The 17679-nt window shown below is 34.7% G+C and overlaps 1 protein-coding gene across 1 annotated transcript in view; it reads right to left on the bottom strand.

The window, feature by feature from the left end:
• Positions 1–17679, bottom strand: part of LOC129222998 (orexin receptor type 2-like) — a 96503-nt gene that overhangs the window by 56078 nt on the left and 22746 nt on the right. The window lies entirely within an intron of this gene.

Here is a 17679-nt window from a genome sequence, read left to right as displayed (position 1 = left end):
AGATATGAGTTCGTAAATAAACGAATGAATAAACGGACGAAGATAAGTTGTAAGAAAATAAACGGTAAATGCTTGATTGTAATGCAAGCCATGACCGACAGTCGCGGTTATATGGCACCCAGAGACTGCAGTTTCGTCTTTCGACTCATAAGTCTGGAAATTTTAAACTCCGAGCTGAAGGGACCTCTCGTGCGGTATAACCTAAGCTTACACGCTAAATGGAGGGGAAGATGGAGAAAAGCAGCACCAAAAACATTTCGTGCCCAGTACCTTCCAAAATCATAGACGGGCTCTACGTGTTCGGGATCAAGTTCAATGTCAGTTTCTGCAGCTGAGGAATGTTCGGGTTCCATCTCGCTGAATTTTCATTCCTCTTAGGTGTCTATAGTCCTCAGCCTTGTTTCGAGTGATCTCCTAGTTGTTAATTCGCAGATCTGGTGCTTTTACTTGATGGTTCTATCTTTAAATTTCGATTTTTCCACTAAGTTTATATCGCTGAGGGTGACGAAAGGGAGTATGTCGTGTCCTTAAGTTCTTTGCTAATGTATCTGCAACTGCGTTTCCTTCGATACCATTATGTGATGGTATCCATTGCAAAATGCATTGCTTTTCCAAGGCAAGAAGTCAGTCCAGGGCAATATGGATATCAAATATTTGCTCTGTACAGTCTTCTCGGAACACTTGGACTGCAGCTTTACAGTCCCTGAAGACTATCAATCCTCCAGCTCTTTCAGTTTCTAGGAGATTGGTGTATATAGTTAGGGCCTTCTAGATGGCTCGTAGTCACATGTATAATTTGAGACAATTGTACCTGAAGCAAATTTAAAATGTTTTGTACCGCTATCTAAGAAAATGAAATTGATACCAGCCCCTCCATTTTTTAAAGTTTTGTCTGACGAGCCCGTCCGTAAAGGCATAAATAAAGTCTCTTTTTGAATATGATTCGATGGTTCTGATTTCTTTAGCTTTGATGTTAGAGATTAGTTCTTCTTTGGAGTAAGATTCTAGGGGATAAGTCTCAATTTTGGTATTCGAGAAAAGTCTGTTGTCTCTGGATGTTATAATCAGTCTGTCGGTACATTGCTTGCAGTTCTGCCTTTCATATAACATTTTCATTTAATAAGAATGCAAGATTTTACGTGGCAGAAGAGCGAACTCCTCCCAAACAGGATTTAAAAAATTGTTTAAAATTTGAGAGAAATAAATGTCGTTCTCTCTTGTTTTGTACAAAAAAAAAAAAAAAAAGAAAAAAGAAACCTATTTTTATTTTTCTTTGGCCCCTACTTATACTGCACTTGATTTTCATACGTTTTTCTTTCATCTAATGATCTAAGAACATCATTTACAAGATTTTTCCAACTGGTTCTCTCTGTTTTGGAACGCTCAAATAGTATAAATATTATATTGCCTGTTTTAAAATGTAGGGGGTCCACAAAAAAAAAAAAAAAAAAAAAAAAAAAAAACCCAGAAAAAATCGGCAAGGCGATTAGAGAACAGAAAAGTTTGGGAACTTCTGACCTAGATTATTTAAAAAATTATTTACCATACCATAAAACATATAAACCATGGATAGATGGCCCAACAATGGGAGTAAACACACGTTTTCTTGTTTAAGGTAGTTTTTTGGCGAGGAAAAGGTAGCACATCAAATTATTTTGCCAAACTGAATTCGTAGCAATTCTTATGCTTGTAAGTATCACAATAGGATTTTAGTTGATTTTAATACCTTGAAATTACCGAAAAAATTTAATGAAGTTTTGTTTAAAGTTTGTTTTTTTGTACAATAGTTTTTTTAGGTCTTCCATCCAACCACTCCTTAGTACCCGACCCCTCCCATACCAAAAAATAAGAAAATAACTTACACTATACCTATATATTTATTTTCAGTCAGAAAAAAGAAAAAAGATTTCATTGCATGTTTTCTGTATTTTTATTTTGATTGTATAATAATTTTTTAGGGCTTTCATTTCCCTCACTCTATAACTTATTATACCAATATATTCATTTCTTGCCAAGAAAAAAAAGAATGAAAGAAAAAAAATCGATCGTTTTAACCAGTTTTTCCGGAAGAAAAATCGTGATTTAAGCGGTTAAAGAATTTAAAAAAATCAATTTTCTCTTAGCAGTGACGATGGTCTCTAAATGATTGATAAAGTGGTGCATCATGCAAATGAATGTTTTTTGCGGAGTTCATCTTTTGATCGTACATGAAGTAATGCAAAACTTCTTACAAGCTTAAGATTAAGAGCCATTGAAACGACCATTGCTTAACTGCTACAGAAAAACTAAACTTTCAGAGAATCATACGTAAGTTAATCTGCCTGTTTCCGAAGTGAATTTACAACAGTTATTGATGACGTAAGAATGAGTTATTTAAGTAACAAACTCATTTGCATCATTTCATTCATTTCTCTCCAAGCTCTGAACACTTAAAAGTTTTATTGTTTTATTCTAGAATAACCCTTCGAGTTTTGAAGTTTGATTTTGTTTTTAAAGTTCGCAATTGTTTGTTAGGATCATTAAGACGTATACTCTGCAATGTAAGTTTTTTTTCTCTTTTCTTACCACTAGGTCAAAAGTCGAATAATCCCCGCGTAAAAGTTGAAACAAAAACAAGATTAGATTTTTCTGGGAAAAGAAACTCGGGAACGAAGTAAAGGTGCCGAGATTTATTTTATGAAGTTTGAAGCATCATTAAATGAGGATTTAATTTCTCCCAAGTTTAATCCTTTTCGATCGTCTTCAACTCTGAGAACGGTAAGAAATTTTAAATGTATCTTTAAAGCTGAGACAACGAAAGTATTTTTTCTCCTGCAAATACACAAAGGAACACCGATTTATACATTTAAAAGATCCAGTGAATTAAATTCATTCTTTACATAAAAGATGTTTTCTTTAAGCAAAAGAACAATGTTTTTCAATGATGGTTCAAAAATATTTTGTGTGCATTGCTTTGATTTTGACTAACTTAACAAGTTTGGATAAAAACGATATCAATAAAAGCTCATTTTAATAAGCTCTTTGAAATGGGAGATAAGTGACATTTGCCAACCGTTTACCGATGAAATAGTAATTTATTTCTCCTTCTGCAAGAACAATCAACGTCTAAAAATATTCTATGTAAAAAAAATAATAAATAGTTCGATTGACTTAAACGCCCAACAGTTAGAGGTTGGCGTTAACGTACACACGGTCTTAACGCCAACAACAAAGGTAGGTGTCCAACAGTTAGAATGAGTTCTATATAATTTTATTTTTTGTATGAAACACACATGTATTTTGTTTAAGAAATATCTTTTTGACATTAAAAGCTAATTTGAAATGATTTGCAATCTAAATCAATTAATAAATAGAATTAGCATCAATTAGAAAATTGTTAAGCTGGGAGTTATCTTCGACCAGTTCTGAACGAACTTTTTATTTACACCTTATGACCCGGATAGCGCAGAAACAACAAAAATCTCAGGAAGAAAATCCTTTAATCATCCTGCGAGGGTGGGTTTATTAGTTTAGTTGGTTAGAGCATCGTGCGGCTTAGGGATGCGTCGATAAATTTTACTATTATTTTTTTACAAACTGATGGTTGAAGTAATGTCATTTTTTAATTTTTTTTTCTAGTATGAATCGATATACACGTGTGTACAACATCATTCATATCATTTTTCATGTCTCAATACTTTTTTCCTTTAGCATAGTGCTTTTAGGTAACCTTATAATTTTTATAAAGAAGAAAAGTCTTGAATTAAATTACTATTAATAATTAAAAAATAAATTTAAATTTAAAGTGCTCCTAAATTAGCTTGATGACCACAGGCTAACCTCTAATGTTTTTAAACTTTCGTGTCTAGTAAACATAATGTAAATTTATTAACACTAATATGAAAATTGGCCCAAAGAAATTGAAAAAAATTTTGAAATTACTTTAGGAAAACTAGGAAAGAGGAGACAAATAAATCGTCTCCCAGAAATTAACTATTAGCTATTTCTGAAGTCGAAATTATAAGAGAAGAATATGATGCAGAAAATGGTCGTAGTAAAAATAATCATTATGCACATCGCACATTAATCGACTCTGCCGATTAATCAAGCGTCGATCAATCGGTAATCGGCCAATTTGCTTATTATAATCGCCCTATGTTGTATTAAAATCGGAAAAGAAAACATTGATTTAAACATGGTAAATTGCAGCACAACTTTTAAAAATGTTTTTTGAAAATTTAGGCATTTATTTTGTTTTGTTACGGATTGCATTAATGCATAGTGTCCCATGACGGATGCCCATTTAATGAATTAGTCAAAGCGTCTTACTAATGGCTCGAAGGTAGTGGGTACGATCCCCTTACGGACCAGAAAATGTCGTTTTGAATGACTTTTCCTAGGGTAAATTCTGATCTAAATTTCTATTAATGCTCATAATCTTAACTCATTTCTTGATTCTTAAACACAGCTGTGTTGTTCTATTAAAATTAGAAACGAAAACGTTTTCAATTGGTAAATCGTAAGTAGTAAAAATAAAATATATATATATATATATTTTTTGTTCTACCGAAATAATTTATAAAACTACAAAAGGAAGGCATGACTCAAAAGATTCTTTTCACTGCTATCGGCAAAAAATAAATTAACAATGAATATTCTGCATGCTTTTCGAAAAATTACCCTTAAAAAGCCGGATTTTAAAATTACTGCTGCCGAGCGTGAATGCTTCACACTGGTCAGCTAATAGATTTTTTTAAATTTCTGACCGTTTTTCAATTTACGATATAAGACAATGCAAAAGCTTTCACGAATAAAGCAGACTACAACAATTCAGCATCAAAATTGTTGCTGTCTGCAACAATTGTATTGTCAGTCTACAGCAAAACAGACAACAATTTGATTTTGGTTGTTTTTCAATCCACGATTACTTATAAGACAATGCAAACGCTTTCAAAAGAAAACAGATTTCAACAATTCAAAAACAAAATTGTTACAGTCTGTTGTGTTGTCATTCTACAACAAAACAGACAACAATTTTAATTCCGGCCATTTTTCAAACCACGATTACTTATGAGGAAATGCAAAAGCTTTTAAAGGAAAACAAACAATACAAAGGAAGAAAAAAATGCTTTTTTGGTAATTAAGTTAATGCGATTCCACAAGGATTAGCACTATAGTAAACAAGTTATTATATTACTGGGTTAACACCCAACCCACCCTTTGCTGCACCCCAATGATAAATAAAAAGAGCATAAACACATACTTATTCTTCCCAACAAAATAGACACTTATTAACTCTGCCTTCATATTTTAAATTTTTTGTTTATGCATATTTTGACTATATAACGTGTCAAAGAGTATGCATAGTTTTTATTTTTAGAAAACTCTTATGTAGAGCTGTTCGGTTTTCGTTAATAAATTACTATCAGCGGAAGATTTCTCGCTCTTAGCTTATGCTCGAGAAAATCGCAATAAACAAAATATGTTGCTTCTCCAACCCATTTTCAACAGCCATCGCTTGAAAAAATGCTTGAAAGTCATAAATTTAACTATCTCGCGCTTATGAGCGTCGCGCTTTATGCAGGGTCATTTTTGTATCAGCATCCTTTATGACCAGTCTTTAAAATTTTAAAACCAATAAAAGAGTTAGCGTTCACGAGGAATCTCTGATATTTCTCTCCCTCGATAAATCGATATCCGGCGATAAACACAAGCACACATAAAGATTTACACGAGATATAAAGTCGCAGAAGGAAAACAAAAAGGCATCTTCCTTTTTGGCTCTTAAACTGTTAGTTCAAACCATATTTTGTTGCCCGTTTAGAACACATTTCGTTATTTCGACAATCATAATTTTGAGGATTTAGAGAAGAGAAACATTTACTACCATTAAAAAAATAATAATAATCTAAAAACAGGATACTAAAGAAATGCATAGAAAAACCAAAAAAACTAAAATGAAAAATGTATAAGCCCAGTAATTTAGAATGTTATTAAGTACTACTGAATAACTGCACCGTTGAAATAGTTTTATAACCGTACATAGATGAGGCAAATCATTAATTCAAAAGCAGAATAGAAGGAGCAACAGTCGGGGCCCATTCAATTTTTACGCGATTCCTTGAATCAGAAAGGAATGGGCCTCGACTGTTGATCCTTCTATTCTGCTTTTGAATTAATGATTTGTCTTATCTATGTACGGTTATAAAACTATTTCAACGGTGCAGTTATTCTGTAGTACTTAATAACATTCTAAATTACTGGGCTTATACATTTTTCTTTTTAGTTTTTTTGGTTTTTACGCAGTCAGGTTTTTTGTTTTTATTTAATAATTTTTTATTTTACACTTTTTAGTTAATTTTCATTGACTTAGTTATTATGATTATGAGACGGTATATTTCACAATTTTGTCATTTCATTGAGAGAGTTTTGTATCGTGAGGTTTATTAAGTAACTTGCGATGATCTAAACTACTGATAGTTAGTCCCTCAAGGGACCTAACTCGGCTTAAAGCAACATGTGCTTGAACTTCGGCAAATAAACATCGGAAACGTCGTCAGTCAAATCTTTTCCTTCTTTTGGTGCTTAATTGCACAGGTATATTTTGATGAGGACTACAATCTGTGTGCCTTGCCTCGCTTACGCATGATATATATTTTTATTACACATATAAAAAACACATGAAAGAATTTACTTTACAAAGAAGGGAAACTACAACCGGAGCGAGGATGGGAGTCGAACCCACCACCTCAAGTGTGCCAATGTCAAGCAATCACTCAGACCGCTCGACCACTGAGGCCCCGTTAGTGAAATCTTTCTCGCAAAACTAAAAAAGTCTGTCAAGAAAGTACACGTCGTGAAACTCAGTCCCTTGAATCAAGGCAAAAACTAATGCAACATGTTAGAGATGAAAATCGAATTAGAAGACTTTCTTTCTTTTGGTGCTTATTGCACGGGTTTATTTTGATGAGGACTACAATCTAAGTGTCTTGTCTTCGTTACGCATGATATATTTTTTATTACAGTACAGAATTCATACAAAGAACACATGAAAGAATTTACATCAGAAAGAGGGGAAAGTACATCTGGAGCGAGGGTGTCTTGACCCACCGCTTCAAGAGGGAGCAGCAATCGCTTAGACCACTCAGTCACTGAGACCCCAATTATTAGCCTATGTAAACAAAAAATTCAGGCAGTGAAAACTACCTGCATTTGTCGCACGCAGGTAGCGTGCGACACAGTGTGCAACACCCAGCGTGCGATGATCCCAAACTGACAAAATGGCAACTGGTTTTTGAAGTGGTACTTTTGATTACTGTCATGTGTTTAGTGACACTCCCAAGGTTAAGACAAATCGATTGACGTAAGAATTACCAAAATTGGTCAAGGCGTTTAGCCTGTAGAACGCCACATAGAAACGGACATACATACATAGGCTGATAAACACATTACCCTCCTTTGCGTTGCGCATGCGCAGTCGGGTAAAAAAGGACTATTCTCGCTATCTTTTCACAAGACGCACATTTTTTCCCCCACAGCAATCTTTCTGTTGTACCGCACTAGTGATGTAATGACTAGCAATGTGTCAGGTTGTCTACTCGTACATTTCTCTGATAACAGGTACTACTGTAAGACTGTATTTCGTAATACAGTCGTAAGTCGATGTTTGTTAGGTGTAATCTAACAAATTTCATGACATACTTGGAGCGTCAGTCCCACACCACTGCAGTAAAACTTTATATGACAAAAAGCGTTTACACGAAACGATCCTTTGTAATTTTGTTACAAAGCATTGTTTTTTTGCGGTAATTAAAGATAAGTCGTAGTATTGATGGTATTACGTAATATAGTCGTGCATCGATGTTTGTTAGATGTAACCTAACAAACATCATGGCATACTTGCAGCGTCAGTCTCACACCACTGCAGTTGAACTATAAATGATAAAATGTTTGCGAGAACCAATCTATGTAATTTTGTTACATAGCATTGTTTTTTGCTTCAACTAAAGATAAGTCGTAATATCGATGGTATTACATAATATAGTCGTAAGTTGATGTTTGTTAGATGTAATCTAAAAAGCATCACGGCATACTTGGAACGTCAGTCCCACACCAATGCAGTTTTGAACTATAAATGGTAAAGTGTTTTGCACGATACGATCCTATGTAATTTTATTACAAAGTATTTTTTTTTTTTTTTTTGCTGTAACTAAAGATAAGTCGTAATTAAGGCCTCTATATATACGGCCTTATATAGCGCCTCTATATAGCGGTTCTAGTCGTTATATCGATGGTATCACGTAATATAGTCGTAAGTCAATGTTTGTTAGATGTAATCTAACATCATGGCATACTTGGAGGGTCAATCCCACACCAATGCAGTTGAATTATAAGTAATAAAGTGTTTTCACAAAATGATCCTATGATTTTTTTTTTTTTTTTTTTTTTTTTGTTGCTGTAACTAAAGATAAGTCTTAATATCGATGGTATTACGTAATATAGTCGTAAGTCGATGTTTGTTAGATGCAATCAATCTAACACAACATCATGGCGTACTTTGAGCGTCAGCCACAATCCACTTGCAGTTGAACTTATTAATGATTAAAGTGTTTTACACGATACGATCCTACGTAATTTTGTTACAAAGCATTTTTTTTTTTGCTGTAACTAAAGAAAAGTCAGCTTATTAAAGAATTTGTTTTGTTTATTAGCCATATTACCCGAAATTTTGTTTATCCGGATTGTCTTTGGTTACAGTTAATAGGTAATAATTTCCGGAAGTATTGCAACTATTTGAAAAATTCTTTCACTGTATGAGAGGTGCCTTCTTACTGAGTAACATACGCTATAATTCGAGAAAAAAAACCGATAGATATTTCTTTTTTTATTCCAATTTAGGCCCAAATTTCACGTAAATTGCCTATTATTGGCTATTAAAGGGATGAAAAATTACTTGCACATATTAATATTTTATATCATTGAAAAGGGTAGAATTTTCCGCCTTCTAAGCAATTTGTTTTAATGCTCTAACTTCATTACGAAGGGAGCAAATAGCATTTTTATCTCAAACTTTTTTTAAGCTTAGCTGAAATTTTTGCAATACTTTCTTTATTAAATCTATCAATAAAAAGTGAAGGAATTTTCCCACAGTTTTCTTTTCGACACCGTTGGAAAAAGCGACATTTTTTACTCCAGAAATATCTCGACCTACGGCCGCAAGAAATAACCTTCTATCTCCAAAGGAAAAAAAAAGTTACAAGCCGTTAAAAATAAAGTTCGAATAAAGCTAATCTCCATTAAAATTACTGATGTTTTGTTTCACATTGCCATGGTAACGTCTTTTAGCTTCGCTTCATTTTAATTTTTTAAAGGTCCACAAACTTGTCGCCACGGAGTTATAAGCAGTGGGGAAATGTTTTCGCCAATTCTGCATATTTTACGATCTACGTTATGATAATTCCCCCGGACAATGTAGAAATTGCGGGAAGAGCTTGAAAACTATCAAGTCTTAGCAATTTTCTCAATTGTCTCTAAATTTGTGGACGACAAAGATCAAGGGCTAATGTACTTCGGCCATGGCTTTGATGATAGTGACAGAAGCAAACAATTATAGCCCATGACGATAGCGCCAAACCCCCAGTTATCGAAATATCTACGAAATTACTAATGAAAAGAAACCAGTGCATCGTAAATGCAGGGGGAGGGGGAAGTTGTATTTGTACGCGCTTTTACATTTAATTCTAAAGAAGAACATTACTATGATTTAGTTTTCAAAACTTAATGCTATCCAAACAAAATATCAATGTGAAAAGTAGCCAAGTTCGATCGAAATGAGGTTCTGGGTAGACGGTGTCACCGACAAGATTCTAATCTCAACGGATAACAAGTTCCATAGCAGTTCCTCATGGAAATTGGACTGCCACAAGTTCTTCAATTTATTTTGAAAATAATTTTTTACTTTCTTTGATCCAGGATTTAAAATTGGCAAGATACTGTATAATTGGAGTAGTCAAATGTTTTGAAATTTTTTTATTGCCGACCAAAACTTGACGCAAGTTTAAAATCTGGAATCAAAGTAAATAAAAAAATTGTTTTCTGAATGAATTGATAAATATGGGACAGTCCAACTTCTATGAGGAACAGCTTTGAAACTTGGTACCCGTTCATATCTGAACTATTTTATCGGTGACACCGTCTACCCAGGGCCTCATTTTGATCGAACTTGGCTCCTTTTCACATTTATGTTTTGTTGGGATTTTTTTTTACAGCGATCCACAGCGTTTGGTAATGTCCACAGCCCTGCTATTTTAAGTACTATAGAGAAAATAATGCCTTTTAGTTCAGAGCAATTCCATATGTAACAGAAAGACAGTTTAATATTATTATTATTATTATTATTATTTAAGGTTTAAGCGATTACAGTGAAATTATTTTCATTTCAGTTGACTTTTTTTCTCTGCACTTCATTGTTAAAATATGAAAAACAAAACGGAGAAAAAAAAATTTATATTCCTTTTTCCTCAATGTTTGTTCTATTTTCTGCACCGTGATGACACTTTTCTGCAAGTTTTTGGACTTTCTTAGAACAGAACGGTATTTTTGTGAAATTGTGTAACAATTCAATCTTTTAACTGACGAATACTTTCGTGATAGAGAAGTAACAATAAGAAATTGTTAATTTAAATAATTTTTCATGCACTAGGTTGACAAATTCAAGTTTATGCGTTTTGACGGTATGACTGCGGTGGAGTGGCTTTTGAAGTCCATTCATTACTATAAAATGACCATATTTTTAATTAAGTTGCAAATTGTTGCCTTTAACTTATTTGACACTACTGTTGTTGTTTACGTATTCATAGTTAATAATCATGTAAGGATTGAGGGCCATTGCCTCGAGATTTTGGACTATTTTATTTATTCACACATGAGACATTATGAGAAAGATTTTCAACCTAAAGAAAGGAAATACACCACTCAGAGCATTCGAGGTTATCGAACCCACATTTACCGGCTTTTGAAGCGAAGTTTCTACCACAAAACCACGAAGGCATAATGAATGAGGCATAATGAGTGATATAGTTTACATTTTTCTTTGCCAAAGAATAAACATCCGCTTCACTTGCAAAAGGGCTGGGTTCCGGTAGCGAGGTCACTTGACGTGTTAGGCGCTGAGCAGTTCAGTAAAGCAACCGTAAATGTAATTCATTGTTTTGGCGATTTGTTTTGGAAGAAAAGAAACTTTTGATTTGTTTTTATCCGAGTGAAATGTACGACATTTTCTTCTTTTTTTTCTGACGATGATTTTTAAATGTTCCACTGGATGTTTTTTTTTTTTTTTTTGAGCAATCACGATTGCTTATTGTTCTCACTTGGCTGTTTTGATGTCCTATCATTTTATTTTCTCACCGCCACTTTCTGCAGCATCACAGTCGACCGGGTCCTCACGATGCTGCTCCTATAGCGAAAGCCGTGTCCAGGTTGCATCCATGTCCTACACACACGCGCATACATACACAACTACACACACACGCACACACACACACACAACTACACACACACGCACACACACACATACACAATTACATATGCCTACACACACATTCATATACACAACTACCCACACACTTATGCCAGCACACAGACACAAACACACACGCCTAAATACACACACTCGTGATTGCGAAAAACATAATTTGAATTCAAGGTGTCAAAATTCAAATTAATTTTTTTAATCTGGGGTTTTTTTTTTTTTTTTTGTTGTTGTTGTTGTTTTCATTAGACGGATTGATTGTGAGAGCGTGGTTGCTGGGCGAGTTTGGTGATAAACAATAGAGTTGCGGAATTATTTTTACATTTGAAAGATATTATTTGATGTCTTTTTTTTTTTTTTGTTTATTTGGCGAAATATTTTAAATTGCAGTAAAAACCGCTTCATTCGCTAAATAGAGTTTTAAAGCAACTGTAAACCTAATTTAATGATTTGACGAAAAGTTTTAAATTCCAAAGAAACTTTAATAGGTTTTTTTTTCCTTTGAAAAGGTGCGAACGCATTTTACACAAAGAAAAATGATCATTTTACATCAGAGGGGGAGGGGTTGTCAATTTTGTTTATTCAACGGACTTCCATTAAATTTTTTGGCACGGGAATCGCTGTGCGGGTACTGCTAGTTACAAATAAAATATTTTAAAATTAGACATTAGGGTGGTTCAAAAAACATTTTTTCAGTTATAATCCAGGACCCTCCCCCCCCCCTTTTTTAGACTTACTAATAGTACTATGCTGTAAAAGTGTCAGCTTCTTACTCAAATTTTAAGAGGGTGCTCAATGACCCCTTAATTTTGTTGAAAGGTTGTGTAAAGCAGAGATTCAGACAGCTGAACATAAACAAATACGTTTAATACGAAACATGGGGACACACATACAGCAGTAAGACATAGAGAAAGTAGTGAAGAAGCCCTGATAAATAGACTGCGGCTCTTTAAAAAGAATAGAGGGCAGATTTTCAGTATCCAATGATGTTTCTCAAATAGCAATAAGCTTTCTCCAAAGTCCGATGGTGGATTAAAGAAGAGATTTTGCGAACTCCGTGGAAAGCTGCAAATGTCTCTTCCAATAAGAAATAAGCATAGTTCTTTCCTTTAAACCAATGGAGAAAGCGATTACATTCAACACCCGCCCTTAATCGCTTATTACTAAACAACACAATGACATAAGTTCATGCAATTTAAATTTAGGAAGAGCCTTAGTAAACATATCAGCAATTTGTTTATCAGTAGAAACATATTCAATATATATATTTTCAACATTTAAAATATTTCTAATAAACTTTAACTTAACATCAATATGTTTCAATCTACCAGAACTATTTTCATTAGTTATACATTTGATTGCAGACTGATTATCTTCATATATGACAATGTTATTTACAGTAAGAAATTCACATGCAATATTTTTATAATACACTAGATCTATTAAAGACTTACCAACTGCAAGTACCTCAGCTTCAGTAGAAGAAACAGCTATTGAACTTTGTTTCTTCACGCTCCATAAAATTGGACACTTTTTATAAAAAATAACGTAACCTGAAACTGATTTGCGATCACGCGGATCTGATGCCCAATCTGAATCAACATACATAGATAAATCAACATTAGAGTCACAACACTTACTATACACAATTTTATAATCCAATGTACCTTTTAAATATAGCAGAATTCTTTTAAGTCCATTCCAAGCCGATTCTGTTGGATTCTCCTGTAATTGACTGAGACAGTTCACAGCGAACAGTATATCGGGTCGTGTTGTCATCGCAAGATACAATAAAGATCCAACTAGTTCACGGTAAGGTCCTTTGTAGCTAGTTCCTTCCTCAAAGTCAGCTGGAGTTGACTTTGCTTCTAAAGGTGTTGCACACGGTTTGCACTCACTCATGTTAAATCTCTTCAATAGTTTAAGAATATACTACTTTTGATCCAGCACTAATTTAGTAGAAGTAAATTCCATACGAATTCCTAAAAATTCAGAAGCTGGTTCGAGTTTGGACACCTGAAATTCATTTTGAAGAAGTTTAATCACAATCATTATTTCCGAATCATCTGATCCAGCAATAAGAATATCATCAACGTATAAACAAATTATTATTTTTCTTCCATTCACAATTCTGATGAAAATACACGGTTCCAAGTTTAACTGCTTAAAATTAATTTTTAACATAAATTGCGAAAATCTGAGGAACCATTGTCTAGGAGCTTGTTTTAATCCGTATAAACTTTTATTTAATTTGCATACTCTGCCAGATGAATCGTTGAATCCTTGCGGTTGTTCCATAAAAACAATTTCATGCAACTCACCATTCAGAAAAGCTGTTTTCACATCCATCACATAAGCCTTTAAATCCTCTTGAAGAATCGAAACAAGAAATAATCGTAAACAAGGCATCCCAATGACTGGCGAATAAGTTTCTACGTATTCCTTCTGCTGGTCTCCCCTGGCGCAAAGTCTGGCTTTGAGAGTTCCGTCTCTTTTCTTCCTAAACACCCACTTACACTTTATGGGGGTCGCGTTATCAGGGAGATCTACCAGTTCCCAAGTTTTGTTTATCTGGATGGAGCGCAATTCTTCCCCCATCGCGACTTTCCACTGGGCTTGTTGTTCTTCCGGTAGTTTTGAGATGTCATGAAAGGTCAACGTTTCTTCTGACGTGTACAATGCTTCAAATCGCTCTGGCATTTTACTTTTTCTTTTTGATCGTCGGGGTGCAGCTGCGGGCGTTTTGGTTTCGTTTTCTCCTAACTCTTTATTTACTTCGGTGCTGTGTTTTTCCTCATCTGGTGAATTACTTCTATCTTGCACATATACTTTATTTTCATTGAAGCGAACATTACGTGACACAATAACTCTGTGCGTATCAGGATCCATTAATCGATATCCCATGTTAGAATATCCAATAAAGATCATTCGTTTAGATTTCGGATCTAATTTTTGTCTGCGAGTATCAGGAATTTTGGCATAAGCATCACAACCAAATAATTTAATTTGATTTAAATCCGGTTTCTGGGAATATTTTAGTTCAAAGGGTGACATTTCATTTATACTTGAATTAGGGATTCTGTTATGAATATATGCTGCAACTTGAATAGCATATCCCCAACAGTTCTTAGGTAAATTTGCATCATATAAAAGTGCACGGGCTTTATCAAAAAGTGATCTGTTCATCCGCTCTGAAATTCCGTTCAATTCGTGAGTATAAGGGGGGCAGGAATCTATCGTAACTCCAAGTTTATTTGCTATCACTTTAAGTTCACCTGAAACATATTCCTGGGCATTATCACAACGAATTTTTCGAACGCTTTCATTCAATTTGAGAAACTTTTTGATTTCCACGGGAACATCACTTTTCTTTTTAAGAAGACGAACTTCACAAAAACGAGAATAATCATCAACTAATGTTAACACATACCTTTCACCCGCTTGAGTTGGTGGGTTGACCGGACCGCATAGGTCAGAATGGATTGTCATCATGGGAGCTTTTTCTCTTCTTCGGTTTCCTATTCCTATAGGGTTCGCGGACTGCTTCGCTAACACACAGTTTTCACAAAATTTTTCACTTGTTGGTAATCCTAGTTTGCTCAGAACATGGTTTCCGGAGTGTCCTAACCTGCGATGCCACAGTTCACCTCCATCTTTTTCTGCAACAAAGGAATTTGAAATGAAGGGAACAAAATCACTTGCATATTGACCTTTTGAATTCAGCTTGCACAAAACGAAATTTGTACTTCCCTTTTCAATGACTGCTTCGTCATTTTTGAAGTTCACAGTGTATCCAGCTTTTTGTATCTGTTTCACTGAAATGAGGTTTCCATTTAGTTCTGGAACATATAACACATCTTTCAGTAGTATCTCTTGCACACCGTCACCTAATACACCGCGAACAGTTCCTATTCCTTTTACTTCCAGTTTACTGGCTTTTGCAGCGCATGACACAGTTCCTGAGGATGGTTTTAACTCCTCAAACCATTCCCGATGTGCACACATATGAGTTGTAGATCCGCTATCTACTATAAATGACCGATGTTCCACTTCGCCAACAACGAAAGTCACTGCAACTGCTCCATCCTTTGATGAAGTATTCTTTCCCGTCTGGACTGCGCAATTCCTCTTAAAATGTCCTTTTCTTCCGCACTGGTAGCAAACTATGTTACTTCTACAAAATTTCGCAATGTGCCCTGTTTTGCGACACTTGTTACACACTACCCGATGATTTGTAGAAAAGGCTGCACCATTCGATGACTCTGTTTTCCAAGATTTGGGCTCCGAGACTCGACGATCTCTCATCAGCGCTTCAGCATCCAGAAGACGACCGCAAACAAACTCTAAAGTCAAGTTCTCCGAAGGCTGATTTTCTATTGCAGATTTCGATGCGTCATACTCTGCTGGAAGAGACATCAAAAGATAGACAATACTGTCCATGTCGCTCACTTTCACGCCACACGATTTTAGTTGAGAAACGAGCCTGTTCACTTCATCAATATGCTCCTGCATGGATGAGTCCTTTTTCATTTTCAAAGTTGAAAATCTCTTTCTAACCAATATCTGACTGACCGCTCCTTCTCGAACATAGATCGATTTCAATTTTGCAATTACTTCAGCACAAGTCTTTTCTTCCGAAAGCGAAACTAAAACTTTATCACTAAGAAATGATAACATCAAGGCATAGGCCCTCTTACTCGCTAAAAGTTCATTTGCTTTCGAAGAATCCGCTTCACGTTCCAAAAACATCTCTAAATTCTTTGCTGCGAAAACCGCTTCCATTCTCCTGCACCACAGAGAGAAATTCCTTCCGTCAAAAGGCTCAACGGAATATTTTATCTCGTCCCCCATGTTACTCCGCTACTGCAGTGATTTAGTAGCTGGGAAAAACTTAGAACTAACCACGCTCTGCTGTTGAAAGGTTGTGTAAAGCAGAGATTCAGACAGCTGAACATAAACAAATACGTTTAATACGAAACATGGGGACACACATACAGCAGTAAGACATAGAGAAAGTAGTGAAGAAGCCCTGATAAATAGACTGCGGCTCTTTAAAAAGAATAGAGGGCAGATTTTCAGTATCCAATGATGTTTCTCAAATAGCAATAAGCTTTCTCCAAAGTCCGATGGTGGATTAAAGAAGAGATTTTGCGAACTCCGTGGAAAGCTGCAAATGTCTCTTCCAATAAGAAATAAGCATAGTTCTTTCCTTTAAACCAATGGAGAAAGCGATTACATTCAACAAATTTAACATTAGCCGTAGCATAAAGAATGTCACAAATTTAGAAACATTAATTTCCCCAAACTCTTTTTCGGTAAATAATTATTTTATTGCAATGTATATGCTTATTACTCGCGTATATTATAATATGCAGCATTGTAATTTTAGTTCAATGTATTCCCCCCCCCTCCCCATACTTATGAAGTTAGGGAGAGGGGGTTCAGCACTCTCTTTCAGTTGAAATCGGAAGCTAAAATTCTTCCAGTGTATTACTCTCCACAAGTCTAAAAATATTGAGGGGTGTCCTGTGAGCTAGGAGAACCTTTTTTTTATGCCTATTTGAAACACTCTATTAGACATATTTATGATGAGAACCATTAGTCGCTTCGCACTAATAATTCTATCGAGTTTCGAAAATTTGAATGACAAAGAAATTTAGATTTGATTTATCGATGAAATTTGTGGATCGGATCACATTCGAAATATATTCCAATAGCAGATTTTGCTACATTGTTCACTAAGAATTCAGAAATACAAAGTTTTATCTACATCATTATATCTCCACTAATAACTCAAATGTTAGTATATAACTTATAGTACTTCAAATTGAAAGTTTCAAATCACAGCTCTGCTAATGCAAAATGAAATCATCGATATGTAAACTATTCAATAGGCATAAATAAATTTTATTTACAAAGTAATTCCTTGAAAGTTTTAACTGTGCAGGTGGTTATATTGAAAGAGAAAACAAGTCTTTCGGAATAATTATTAAATTAGTCGTTTGGTATTAAGCAGAGCTGAACGATTAGAACCGGAATCCGAGAAGGCATTAAGTTTTGTTGAAGAGAACTTAAAGCTAACTAAATAAACCAAGGAATAAATTTGTCTCTCTGAAAGTTTTAATTAACATTCTGTTGAATGGAGCAGAAAAGCACTGAATACATCTATT

Source organism: Uloborus diversus, chromosome 5, assembly GCF_026930045.1.
Source record: "Uloborus diversus isolate 005 chromosome 5, Udiv.v.3.1, whole genome shotgun sequence".
NCBI classification, from domain to species: domain Eukaryota; kingdom Metazoa; phylum Arthropoda; class Arachnida; order Araneae; family Uloboridae; genus Uloborus; species Uloborus diversus.
This window is presented reverse-complemented; position numbering and strand designations above follow the sequence as displayed.